Source organism: Typopeltis vanoorti, chromosome 19, assembly GCF_054136105.1.
Source record: "Typopeltis vanoorti isolate ZY-2024b chromosome 19, IOZ_Tvanoo_1.0, whole genome shotgun sequence".
Taxonomy (NCBI): Eukaryota; Metazoa; Arthropoda; class Arachnida; order Uropygi; family Thelyphonidae; genus Typopeltis; species Typopeltis vanoorti.
This window is the reverse complement of record NC_143567.1, coordinates 113,232,192-113,246,613: the sequence shown is the minus strand read 5'-3', so window position 1 is coordinate 113,246,613 and position 14,422 is coordinate 113,232,192. Positions and strand designations below refer to the sequence as shown.

General features: G+C 43.7%; 1 non-coding gene and 1 pseudogene across 1 annotated transcript; both read right to left on the bottom strand.

Moving 5' to 3' along the window:
- Window positions 1–771: 771 nt before the first annotated feature.
- LOC150096453 (5.8S ribosomal RNA) lies at window positions 772–925 on the bottom strand. The gene has a single exon (XR_016550010.1). It is a non-coding gene; the product is annotated as a 5.8S ribosomal RNA (ribosomal RNA).
- Window positions 926–1,766: 841 nt separating this feature from the next.
- LOC150096452 (small subunit ribosomal RNA) lies at window positions 1,767–3,066 on the bottom strand (annotated as a pseudogene).
- Between the last annotated feature and the right edge of the window lie 11,356 nt (window positions 3,067–14,422).

The following is a 14,422-nucleotide window of genomic DNA, read 5'->3' as shown; positions in this document are numbered from 1 at the left end:
AGGGCCAACAGGAGCGCTCCAGACACTGCAGGAGGCACGGTGCTTTACGGGGATAGCATGCCTATCTCCAGACGAACCGATTCCAGGGAGCCAAACCCTTACAAAAAAAAGACAACTCTCTGCGGGACTCCCGTCGACTTCTCAGAGTTCTGTTGCGTAACAGCACTTGGCCCCAGAGCGGCCGATCTCCATGTCTGGGTTCGGGAATATTAACCCGATTCCCTTTCGGTCTACCGACGGGACCAGATCTTTCTTTTTCGCAATGTCCCGCTTTGGAACGGATTTCTCCTATCCCTTAGGACGGACTGACCCATGTTCAACTGCTGTTCACATGGAACCCTTCTCCACCTCAGTCCTCAAGGTTCTCACTTGAGTATTTGCTACTACCACCAACGGCAGCTGCAGGTGGGCTTACACCCGGCACCTTCAACGAACGCTGCTGAAGGTATGCATTGAAGGTGCCGCAATATAAATGCGGCCTCACGAAAAAAAAAAAAATTTTTTTTCGATGCGAACTGGCGGCACGACGGCTGTAACCCGGCACTGTATTCACGATGCAAGAGGTCGTTTTCATCGCGTTTTCACGTGACACAGTGCGTTTCAGGGTTACGCTCTCTCTGTCTCTGCCACCTTGCACTTAAGCTGACCAAACGTTTCGTCGAAACTCTTGGAGACGGCATGAGGGCGTTCTCAAAAGTCTAGAGAAGCCCCTAGGATCGAGACTGGTTCCGCCGCGACTGGCATGCAGACAAGCCTTCGGAAATTGTTATCCGACCCTCAGACAGGCGAGGCGCCGGGAGGTACCCGAGGCCACAGTGTGCGTTCGAAAAGTCAGTGCTCAATGTGTCCTGCAATTCGCACCAATTCTTGCAGCTGGCTGCGTTCTTCATCGACCCGTGAGCCGAGTGATCCACTGCTCAGAGTTGTTCAGAGTTACTCATAAAAATAAGCCGGACTAGAGCGTGTGCCTTGTGGCGACACCTGTTTGGGAACTGTTCTGCATCTCCACCTGGTACCCGGCCATCTCGCATTACGGGTCGACGCTCGGGTCGACGTTCCCAAAGCCGAAAAGGCACCAGGTGGTTCGGTGGAGAGGGGCAGCGCACAGATCTGCTTCTCTTCGAACCTAGCAGCACCCAACGTCAGGTGCCACCCCCGCCAACAACTGCCCATGGACTTTCCGTCGGTCCGTGCCGCAAGGTTATGCAGGTACCCCGAACACCACACTTTGGGTTCTAGCGAGCCCGAGGCCCTCCACTCGCAAAACGGCCGATGCCACCGCCGACCAGAAAAAGGACACGTTTCCCTTTCCTTTAGGTCCGGCAAGAGAAGAGGCTTCTTTCTCGTGGAGGGAAGTTCTTTCCCCTCCCACCTCTCCTCATCTCTAACTCGAGGAGACGATACCGTGCCCCACGCACCCACACAAACGTTCGTCCAGTGGGAAGAAAACCGCTGCCAGGTGCAAATCCCTGCCCAAAAGATCTGCTTCTTTCGAACCCGGCGACGACATCTGATGTTTTCCTCCCGACCTGCGGACGACATGGTCAAATAAAAGAGTCCGAGTGGGTACGTTTCGAGCGCACGGCCGCCATCTCCTCGGAAGAGCGAGGAGACTTCATTCTGCGAACATGGAGAATAGCATTCTAGCGTTTGTGCGCAGCCTTCTCGCCTGTGTCGGGCATCTCTGTCTATGATGGTCCCAGCAGCCGAGAAAGCATTAGAGCCGACATTCTGTCGGGTGTGCCACCGCTTCACGGCTACATCGTTAATGATCCTTCTGCAGGTTCACCTACGGAAACCTTGTTACGACTTTTACTTCCTCTAAATGATAAAGTTTGGTCATCTTTCCGGCACGCCGGCGCAACACGATGGCCGCTCCGAGCGCCAGTCCGAAGACCTCACTAAATCATTCAATCGGTAGTAGCGACGGGCGGTGTGTACAAAGGGTAGGAACGTAATCAACACGAGCTTATGACTCGTGCTTACTGGGAATTCCTCCTTCAAGGGGAACAATTACAAGCCCCTATCCCCATCACGAAGGAGGTTGATGGGGTTATGCCGTCCTTCCGGACAGCGATGAGCACGCTGATTCCTTCAGTTCAGCACGTGTGCTGCCCCAGACATCTAAGGGCATCACAGACCTGTTATTGCTCTGTCTCGTGCGGCTAAACGCCGCTTGTCCCTCTAAGAAGACGGACCGACTTCAGTGATCGGTCCCCTATTTAGTAGGCTAGAGTCTCATTCGTTATCGGAATTAACCAGACAAATCGCTCCACCAACTAAGAACGGCCATGCACCACCACCCACTGAATCAAGAAAGAGCTCTTAATCTGTCAATCCTTCCAGTGTCCAGGCCGGGTAAGTTTTCCCGTGTTGAGTCAAATTAAGCCACAGGCTCTGATCCTGGTGGTGCCCTTCCGTCAATTCCTTTAAGTTTCAGCTTTGCAACCATACTTCCCCCGGAACCCAAACACTTTGGTTTCCCGGAAGCTGGCCACCGAGTCAGTTGAGGAACTCAGGTGGATCGCTGGTTGGCATCGTTTATGGTTAGAACTAGGGCGGTATCTGATCGCCTTCGAACCTCTAACTTTCGTTCTTGATTAATGAAAACATTCTTGGCAAATGCTTTCGCAGTAGTTTGTCTTGCTTTGGTCCAAGAATTTCACCTCTAGCGTCGCAATACGAATTTCCCCCGTCTGTCCCTCTTAATCATTACCTCATGTTCCCAAAAACCCCCAAAATAGAACAGAGGTCCTATTCCATTATTCCATGCACCATTATTCTGGCTTTAGGCCTGCTTTGGCTTGGCATTATGCCTTCACATTGCTTAGGCATGTACTTAGACATGCATGGCTTAATCTTTGAGACAAGCATATGACTACTGGCAGGATATCCAGGTAGAATTCGAATGCAACGAACACAGTGGCCTCGCCACCTCGTTCGCTTCTCAGAGTTTCTACTGCATCGCAGTCAGGGTGCTGCGACTCGCGGAGCACCCTGGTACTCGCATACCGATTCGTTTAGACCTCGTTGTGAGGAGCGTTTTAACCTCGACCCCATCCCGTGCATCGCACGGACATCACCTTCATTAGAAATCTTGACGCTCGGTCGCAGAGGCAGCAAACTCGTTGGTTAGAAATGCATCTCTGGAAGCTGCTTGCTCAGACGAATTCACGTGCAGTATGCTGCGATGGGAGTTGGGCATTGTAGATCAACAGACCATACCTGGGAAACGTTACAGAGAGGCTGGAGGAAACCACGTGTCCACGTGACCGTCACGACACCGCAACGCACGATTATCGGCATTCATTCTCTTACTACCACCACCATCACCGCTACTACCACCACCACCACCATCACCACTTTTCATTTGGAATTCGTGTTAGAATTCTTTTTCATTTGTTTTTCTCGTTACTATTTCACTATTTATTTATTTATTAGGGCGGAATTCATACTGCACTTACTGACAGCTCACCTTACATCTCATCACCGCCTGTGCTTGCTTGCCGGGTGCGTGCTCCTGCAGTAGGTCGCTCTGTCGACGAGACTTTCATTAGTGTTTAATCTCCTCCATCCTGCAAGAGGACCTCTCCTCATAGTATAGAACTGCAAAAGGCTTTAGCCTCATTGGCCCATTTCATGAGAAAACAGTCCAATGGTAACAGTATATGAAGAGGCGGATCTGTCGCACATCGCGAATAACCATTCGTTAAAGTCTACCACTAGTACGGCAATGAAAATGCCAATGTCTCGTTGGTGTTTTCCTCCTATGTCATATACTTATCTGTCAATCAACTAAACATTGCCAAATTTTTAAGTGCTATTGCTGTGATATGCAGCAATAGCACTTCGAAACGGCACCGAGTATGTGCACCTATGCCGAAGCACTCCAGAAGTCGGATGGCTTCGGCAAGTGCACGGAGAAGGAGGGATCATGAGCCTCAAGGAAGTCGGAAAGTTAAAGACAAAACTCCGTCGCTCAGGACGCGAACATATACACGTATGTGCGCGACACCCTTCAGGGTCATCATCCCGACCATCTAAATCTTACTCTTCTTATGTTAACATTATTATTATTGCTCTCTGCATATTATTATTTAAGTTTATTATTATCATCATATTTTCACCTTTTTATTCTATATACATACATATTTATTTATTTATTTATTTAATTACTAAAGATACCAAGATATATTATATTCGGTTATCATCCTCATCTGAAGGAAGCAAAACATTGCGATTTTTTGCGTAAATGATATACACGTCCACGTTATTTGTAAATAAAAGTTAATGACTTCATTTTACTTGCCATGATATGTCTTTCGTGTATGTATGTATAAAGCAGTTAATAATAACGGAAAGAAGGGCCACTAGCTAGATCCACTTTGAACTCTCTTTAGGTGTCATCAGTGGGATCAGGACACATGATATCTACAAGGGCTGAACTAATGCAAAATGTTTGAATAGTCTTCCTATACTGAGATTGCCATCATCTGGTTCTATAGGATGAGGGATTCCTGAAAGAGAAATTTCAGGATGTCTGTTTGATGCCCAAGTCATCGGAGTTCCTGTTTTGGAATATATTAATAAGCGATTCTTGCTCGGCCAAATTTAGCACAGCAGAGTTAGTGACACGGTCCTTCCAATTGCATCCCAGGATTAATCTGTGACATGAAGTTCCAAAGGAGTTAATATATATATATATTACACAAAGGATAAAAAATATATATGTATATATATACTTTGCTTAATGATACACACACAAAATATATATCTATATATTATTGTTCTTGTTGTTCTTGAATGTTGCGTAGAAAATAATATTCTTCTTTAGTACATGATAACACACACAGCCACCCATATTATATACATATACATTCCCCCATATATATTATATGACACACACACACACACACACACACACACCAACGTCACACACAATGCCACAAACAAAGGCACATAATCCACCACACACACACCGCCACAAGCACACACACACATAAACCACCAGACATTCATACAATGCCAAACACACCACCACAAACAAACACACACACATAAACCAGTACACACTCACACAATCACAAACACACCGCCACAAACACGCTCAGAGACAAAACGCCACCACAAAAGCACAAAAAGTTACATAGAAAATAATATTCTTCTTTAGTACATGATAACACACACAACCACCCATATTATACACATATACATTCCCCCACATATATTATATGACACATACACACCAACGCCACACACAATGCCACAATCAAAGGCACATAATCCACCACACACACAAACCGCCACAAGCACACACACAAAAACTCACCAGACATTAAAACAACGCCAAACACACCGCCACAAACACACACGCATAAACCAGTACACACTCACACAATCTCAAACACACCGCCACAAACACGCTGAGCGACAAAACGCCACCACAAAAAATTACATAGAAAATAATATTCTTCTTTAGTACACGATAACACACACAACCACCCATATTATACACATATACATTCCCCCACATATATTATATGACACATACACACCAACGCCACACACAATGCCATAATCAAAGGCACATAATCCACCACACACATAAACCGCCACAAACACACACGCATAAACCAGTACACACTCACACAATCACAAACACACCGCCACAAACAACCTGAGATACAAAACGCCACCACAAAACCACACACACCACCACAAACACACGCACCTAAACCACAACACACACATACAATGCCACACACACTGAGAGACAAAACCACACACAAACACCACCACAAATACACACACACTCAGACAAAACCACACACAAACACCACCACAAATACACACACACTCAGACAAAACCACACACATAATCCGCCACATACACACAATGCCACAAACACAAGCACCTAAACCACAAATACACACTCAGAAAAAAACACACACATAATCCACCACACACACACAATGCCACAAACACAAGCACCTGAACCACAACACACACATACAATGCCACACACACACAAAGAAACAAAACCACACACAAACACCAACACAAAACAACTCACATAATCCATCATAAACAATGCCACACACACAACCACAAGCAAACACAGAAACCAGCACACACTCATACAATGCCACACACACACCGCCACAAACAACCATACATAAACCACTACACACTCACACAATGCCAAACACACCACCACCACAAACATACACATAATCCGCCACACACTCACATAGAAAAAAACCACAAACAAACACCACCAGAAATACACACACACTTACAAAATCACACACATAATCCACCACACAAACACACACACACAGACACCACGACCGAACCCACAAAGAAAAAACAACCACACAGAGACAATGCCACAAACACTGCCACAAACACACACACATAATGCCACACACACACACACACTCAGACAAAACGACACATAATCCACCAAACACAGACACCACGACCGCACACACACAGATAAAGCAACCACACAGAGACAATGCCACAAACACACACACATAATGCCACAAACACACACACATAATGCCACACACACACACACTCAGAAAAAACCACACAAAAACACCCAGAAATACACACACACAGACAAAACCACACATAATCCACCACACACACACGCACAACCCACCACACACAGACACCACGACCGCACACATAGAGATAAAGCAACCACACAGAGACAATGCCACAAACACTGCTACGAATACACACATATAATGCCATGCACACACTAAGAAAAAACCACACAAAAACACCACCAGAAGTACAAACACACAGACAAAACCACACATAATCCACCACACACACAACACACCACACACAGACTACGACCGCAAACACACAGATAAAAAGTAACCACACAGAGACAATGCCACAAACACTGCCACAAACACACACATAATGCCCCACACACTCAGACAAAACCACACAAAAACACCACCAGAAATACACACACACAGACAAAACCACACATAATCCACCACACACACACAACACACCACACACAGACACCACGACCGCACACACACACAGATAAAGCAACCACAGAGAGACAATGCCACAAACACACATGCATAATGCCACACACACACTCAGACAAAACCACACAAAAACACCAACAGAAATACACACACACAGACAAAACCACACATAATCCACCACACACACACACACACACACACACAACCCACCACACACAGACACCACGACCGAACACACACACAGATATAGCAACCACACAGAGACAATGCCACAAACACTGCCAAAAACACACACACATAATGCCTCACACACACTCAGACAAAACCACAAAAAAGCACCACCACAATTCAAAACACACAGACAAAACCACACATAATCCACCACACACACACACACAACCCACCACACACAGACACCACGACCGCACACACACACAGATATAGCAACCACACAGAGACAATGCCACAAACACTGTCACAAACACACACACATAATGCCACACACATCCTCAGACAAAACCACACAAAAACACCACCAGAAATACACACACACACAGAGACAAAACCACACAGAGACAATGCCACAAACAAATACACACAACCCACCACACACAGACACCACGACCGCACATACACAGTTAAAGCAAGCACACAGAGACAATGCCACAAACACACACACATAATGCCACACACACACTCAGAAAAAACCACACAAAAACATCACACAAATAGACACACAGACAAAACCACACATAATCCACCACACACACACACAACCCACCACACACACACACACACCCACCACACACAGACACCACGACCGCACACATAGATATAAAGCAACCACACAGAGACAATGCGACAAACACTGCTACAACACACACACGTATAATGCCACGCACACACTCAGACAAAACCACACAAAAACACCACCAGAAATACACACACACAGATATAGCAACCACACAGAGACAATGCCACAAACACTGCCAAAAACACACACACATAATGCCTCACACACACTCAGACAAAACCACACATAATCCACCACACACACACACACAACCCACCACATACAGACACCACGACCGCACACACACACAGATATAGCAACCACACAGACAATGCCACAAACACTGTCACAAACACACACACATAATGCCACACACACACCCTCAGACAAAACCACACAAAAACACCACCAGAAATACACTCACACACAGAGACAAAACCACACATAATCCACCACACACAGACACCACGACCGCACACACACAGATAAAGCAACCACACAGAGACAATGCCACAAACACATACACACAACCCACCACACACAGACACCACGACCGCACATACACAGTTAAAGCAAGCACACAGAGACAATGCCACAAACACACACACATAATGCCACAAACACACACACATAATGCCACAAACACACTCAGAAAAAACCACACAAAAACATCACACAAATAGACACACAGACAAAACCACACATAATCCACCACACACACACACAACCCACCACACACACACACACACCCACCACACACAGACACCACGACCGCACACATAGATATAAAGCAACCACACAGAGACAATGCGACAAACACTGCTACAACACACACACGTATAATGCCACGCACACACTCAGCCAAAACCACACAAAAACACCACCAGAAATACACACACACAGACAACACCACACATAATCCACCACACACACAACCCACCAGACACAGACACCACAACCGCACACACACAGATAAAGTAACCACACAGAGACAATGCCACAAACACTGCCACAAACACACACACATAATGCCCCACACACACTCAGACAAAACCACACAATAGCACCACCAGAAATACACACACACAGACAAAACCACACAATAACACCACCAGAAATACACACAATAACACCACCAGAAATACACACACACAGACAAAACCACACATAATCCACCACACACACACAAAACCCACCACACATAATCCACCACACACACACAAAACCCACCACACATAATCCACCACGACCGCACACACACACAGATAAAGCAACCACACAGAGAAAATGCCACAAACACTGCCACAAACACACATGCATAATGCCACACACACACTCAGACAAAACCACACAAAAACACCACCAGAAATACACACACACAGACAAAACCACACATAATCCACCACACACACAAACAACCCACCACACACACACAAACACAACCCACTACACACAGACACTCCGACTGCACACATAAAGATAAAGCAACCACAGAGAGACAATGCCACAAACACTGCCACAAACACACACACATAATGCCACACACACTCAGAGAAAACCACAAAATCACCACCACAAATACAAATACACAGACAAAACCACACATAATCCACCACACACACACACACACACACAACCCACCACACACAGACACCACCACCACTAAACACAATGCCAGACAATCGAATGAAACCACCACACACACAATGCCACAAACACACACAAATAATGCCACACAAACACTCAGAAAAAACCACAGAAAAACCCTACCACAAACACACACACAGACAAAAGCACACACTATCCACCACACACACACAATGCCACACACCACCACTGCACAATCACCAAAAATACACACAGAACAAAAATACACACAGAACAAAAATACACACAAACTCAGCCAAAGGCACACACACCACCACCAAAAATACGCACACATATTCAGACAAAACGACACGCACATAAACCACCACACACAATGCCACAAACTCAGGAAAAGGACACACAAAAACACTACCACAAATACACACGCACACACACAAAGTTAAAAGCAAGGCAAGGATAACCAGAATATAGAACAGCCGAAGTACCTTGAGATTGTTCTCTCATCGATAGAGATGGTGAAGCTAAAAGTAATACAATGTCGTTATGAAAAGTCACTTCAGCTTCAACATCACATCTGATTGTGCTTGCTATTTTTGTACGCAGAGAGCCATATATCTACAGGAAATACACGACTGATGAGGAACACAATCTCAACAACGTCCAAGGTCCGTTTATCGAAACTGACAATGATTATCACACAAATTGGTAATTATTCGTGATGTATGAGAAAAACTAACGATTGATATGTATTTCCTGCTCGACAATGTGAAAAAATTAAAGAAATATAAGCCGAACCCACTGAAAAGCTGAGTGGTCGCTTATCCGTACAGAATATATTCATCAGACACTGGCTGAAATCTAGGGAAGGTGACCCTCAAGGATGAACTGTTGCACTGACTGCACAACCTTCAGAGTCATGTTCCCTCAGAAGGGACGATGATGCTCAAGGTGGAACCCAATCGCCAGCAGAATTACCTTGAGCATCACCCTCCCACTATATGAAAGTCGGTAATCTTATACCTTGAGGGTCATCTACCTTCAGGAAATATATAATAGATGAGTAACACAAGCATGACAAAGTACAAGGATGAAAATTGTATAAGGAAAATAGATAAGAAATAGTCCGTCGATCGAAAGTGACTATATTTCTCGGACAGATTAATTCATATGCATGAATTATCCGAAATGTAGGGATTGGTACATACCCTCTGCACGACAAGACTCTTATTAGAAAACAGTGGAAAGTTGAATGGGTGCATATCTATAGAGAATATGTTATCAGACACGGATTTTAAAGTAGGAAAGGTGACCCTGAAAGTTAAACTGACTCCACAACCTTCAGGGTCATGTTCCCTCACTAGGGACGATGATGCTCAAGGTAGAATGCAGTCGCCAGCCGATCTACCTTGAGCATCACCCTCCTTCTATATGAAAGCCGGTAATTTTGTATCTTGACGGTCATCTACCTTCAGGAAATATATAATAGATGAGTAACACAAGCATGACAAATTAAAACGATGTAAATTGTATACGGAAAATAAATTACAAATAGTCCATCGAAAGAAAGTGACTATATTTCTTGGAGAGATTAATTCATATGCATGAAATATCCGAAATGTAGGGATTGGTACATATCCTCCACACAAGACTCTTATTCGAAAACATTGGAAAGGTGAATGGGTGCATATCTGTAGAGATTATAATTATAAAACACAGATTGAAATGTAGGGAAGGTTACCATCAAGGTTGAAATGACTCCACTCCCTTCAGGTTCATGTTACCTCGTTAGGGAAGATGATGCTCAAGGTAGAATGCAGTCGCCAGCCAATCTACCTTGAGCATCACCCTTCCTCTATATTAAACTCGTAATTTTTGTACCTTGAGGGTCATCTACCTTTATTAAATATTTAATAGATGAGTAACACACATGACTACATAAAAGGATGAAAATTGTATACGGAAAATAGATTACAAATAGTGCGTCGATCGAAAGTGAATATATTTCTCAGACAGATTAATTCATATTCATGAAATATCTGAAATGTAGTGATTGGTACAGATCCTCTGTATGACAAGTCTCTTATTAGAAAACATTGGAAAGTTGAATGGGTGCATATCTGTAGAGAATATAATTATCAGACATGGATTGTAAAGTAGGGAAGGTGACCCTCAAGGTTGAACTGACTCCACAACCTTCAGGGTCATGTTCCCTCGCTAGGGACGATGATGCTCAAGGTAGAACGCAGTCGTCAGCCGATCTACCTTGAGCATCACCCTCCATCTATAGGAAAGTCGCTATTTTTGTACCTCGAGGGTCATCTACCTTCAGGAAATATTTAATAGATGAGTAACACAAGCATGACTATGTAGAAGGACGAAAATTGAATACGGAAAATAGATTACAAATAGTCAGTGGATCTAAAGTGAATATATTTCTCGGACACGTTAATTCATATGCATGAAATATCCGAAATGTAGGGATTGGTACATATCCTCCGCACGACAAGACTCTTATTAGAAAACATTGGAAAGTTAAACGGGTGAATATCGGTTCAGTATATAATTATCAGACACGAATTGAAATGTAGGGAAGGTGAACCTCAAGGTTGAACTGTCACACTGACTCCACTCCCTTCAGGTTCATGTTCATTCGTTAGGTACGATGATGCTCAAGGTAGAACGCAGTCGCCAGCCGATCTACCTTGAGCATCACCCTCCCTCTATAATAAAGTCGGTAATTTTGTACCTTGAGGGTCATCTACCTTCAGGAAATATATAATAGATGAGTAACACAAGCATGGCAAAGTTAAAGGTTGAAAATTGTATATGGAAAATAGATTACAAACAGTCCATCGATCGAAAGTGAATATATTTCTCGGACAGATTAATTCATATGCATGAAATATCCGAAGTGTAGTATTGGTACATATCCTCTGCACGACAAGACACTTATTAGAAAACATTGGAAAGTTGAATGGGTGCATATCTGTAGAGAATATAATTATCAGGCACGTATTTTTAAGTAGGGAAGGTGAACCTGAAAGTTAAACTGACTCCACAACCTTCAGGGTCATGTTCCCTCACTAGGGACGATGATGCTCAAGGTAGAATGCAGTCGCCAGCCGATCTACCTTGAGCATCACCCTCCCTCTATATTAAGTCGGTAATTTTGTACCTTGAGGGTCATCTACCTTCAGGAAATATATAATAGATGAGTAACACAAGCATGACAAAGTAGAAGGATGAAAATTGTATACGGAAAATAGATTTCAAATAGTCCGTCGATCGAAAGTGAATATATTTCTCGGACAGATTAATTCATATTCTTGAAATATCTGAAATGTAGGGATTGGTACAGATCCTCTGTATGACAAGTCTCTTATTAGAAAACATTGGAAAGTTGAATTGGTGCATATCTGTAGAGAATATAATTATCAGACATGGATTGAAATGTAGGGAAGGTGACCCTCAAGGTTGCACCGACTCAACAAACTTCAGGGTCATGTTCCCTCGCTAGGGACGATGATGCTCAAGATAGAAAGGCAGTCGCCAGCCGATCTACCTTGAGCATCACTCTCCCTCTATAAGAAAGTTGGTAATTTTGTACCTTGAGGGTCATCTACCTTCAGGAAATATATAATAAATGAGTAACACAAGCATGCAAAGTACAAGGATGAAAATTGTATACGGAGAATAGATTATAAATAGTCCGTCGAAAGAAAGTGACTATATTTCTCAGACAGATTAATTCATATGCATTAAATATCCGAAATGTAGGGATTGGTACATATCCTCTGCACGACAAGACTCTTATTAGACAACATTCGAATGTTGAATGGATGCATATCTGTAGAGATTATAATTATCAGACACAGAATGAAATGTAAGGAATGAGACCCTCAAGGTTGAACTGACTTCACTCCCTTCAGGTTCATGTTCCCTCGTTAGGGACGATGATGCTCAATGTAGAACGCAGTCATCAGCCGATCTACCTTGAGCATCACCATTCCTCTATATGAAAGTCGCTACTTTTGTACCTTGAGGGTCGTCTACCTTTAGGAAATATTTAATAGATGACTAACACAAGCATGACTATGTAAAAGGATGAAAATTATATACGGAAAATAGATTACAAATAGTAGTACATCAACCAAAAGTGAATATATTTCTCGGACAGATTAATTCACATGCATGAAATATCCGAAATGTAGGATTGGTTTGTATCCTCTGCACGACAAGACTCTTATTAGAAAACATTGGAAAGTTGAATGGGTGCATATCTGTAGAGAATATAATTATCAGACATGGATTGTAATGTAGGGAAGGTGACCCTCAAGGTTGAACTGACTCCACAACCTTCAGGATCATGTTCCCTCGCTAGGGAAGATGATGCTGCAGGTAGAACGCAGTCGTCAGCTGATCTACCTTGAGCATCACCCTCCCTCTATAGGAAAGTCGCTATTTTTGTACCTCGAGGGTCATATACCTTCAGGAAATATTTAATAGATGGGTAACACAAGCATGACTATGTACAAGGACGAAATTGAATACGGAAAATAGATTACAAATAGTCCGTGGATCGAAAGTGTATATATTTCTCGGACACGTTAATTCATATGCATGAAATATCCAAAATATAGGGATTCGTACATATCCTCTGCATGACAAGACTCTTACTAGAAAACATTGGAAAGTTGAATGGGTGCATATCGGTACAGTATATAATTATCAGACACACGAATTGAAATGTAGGGAAGGTGATCCTCAAGGTTGAACTGTCGAACTGACTCCACAACCTTCAGGGTGATGTTCCCTCGGTAGGGATGATGATTCTCAAGGTAGAACGCAGTCGCCAGCCGATCTACCTTTAGCATCACCCTCCCTCTATAGGAAAGTCACTATTTTTGTACCTTGAGAGTCATCTACCTTTAGGAAATATTTAATAGATGAGTAACACAAGCATGACTACGTACAAGGATGAAAATTGTATATGGAAAA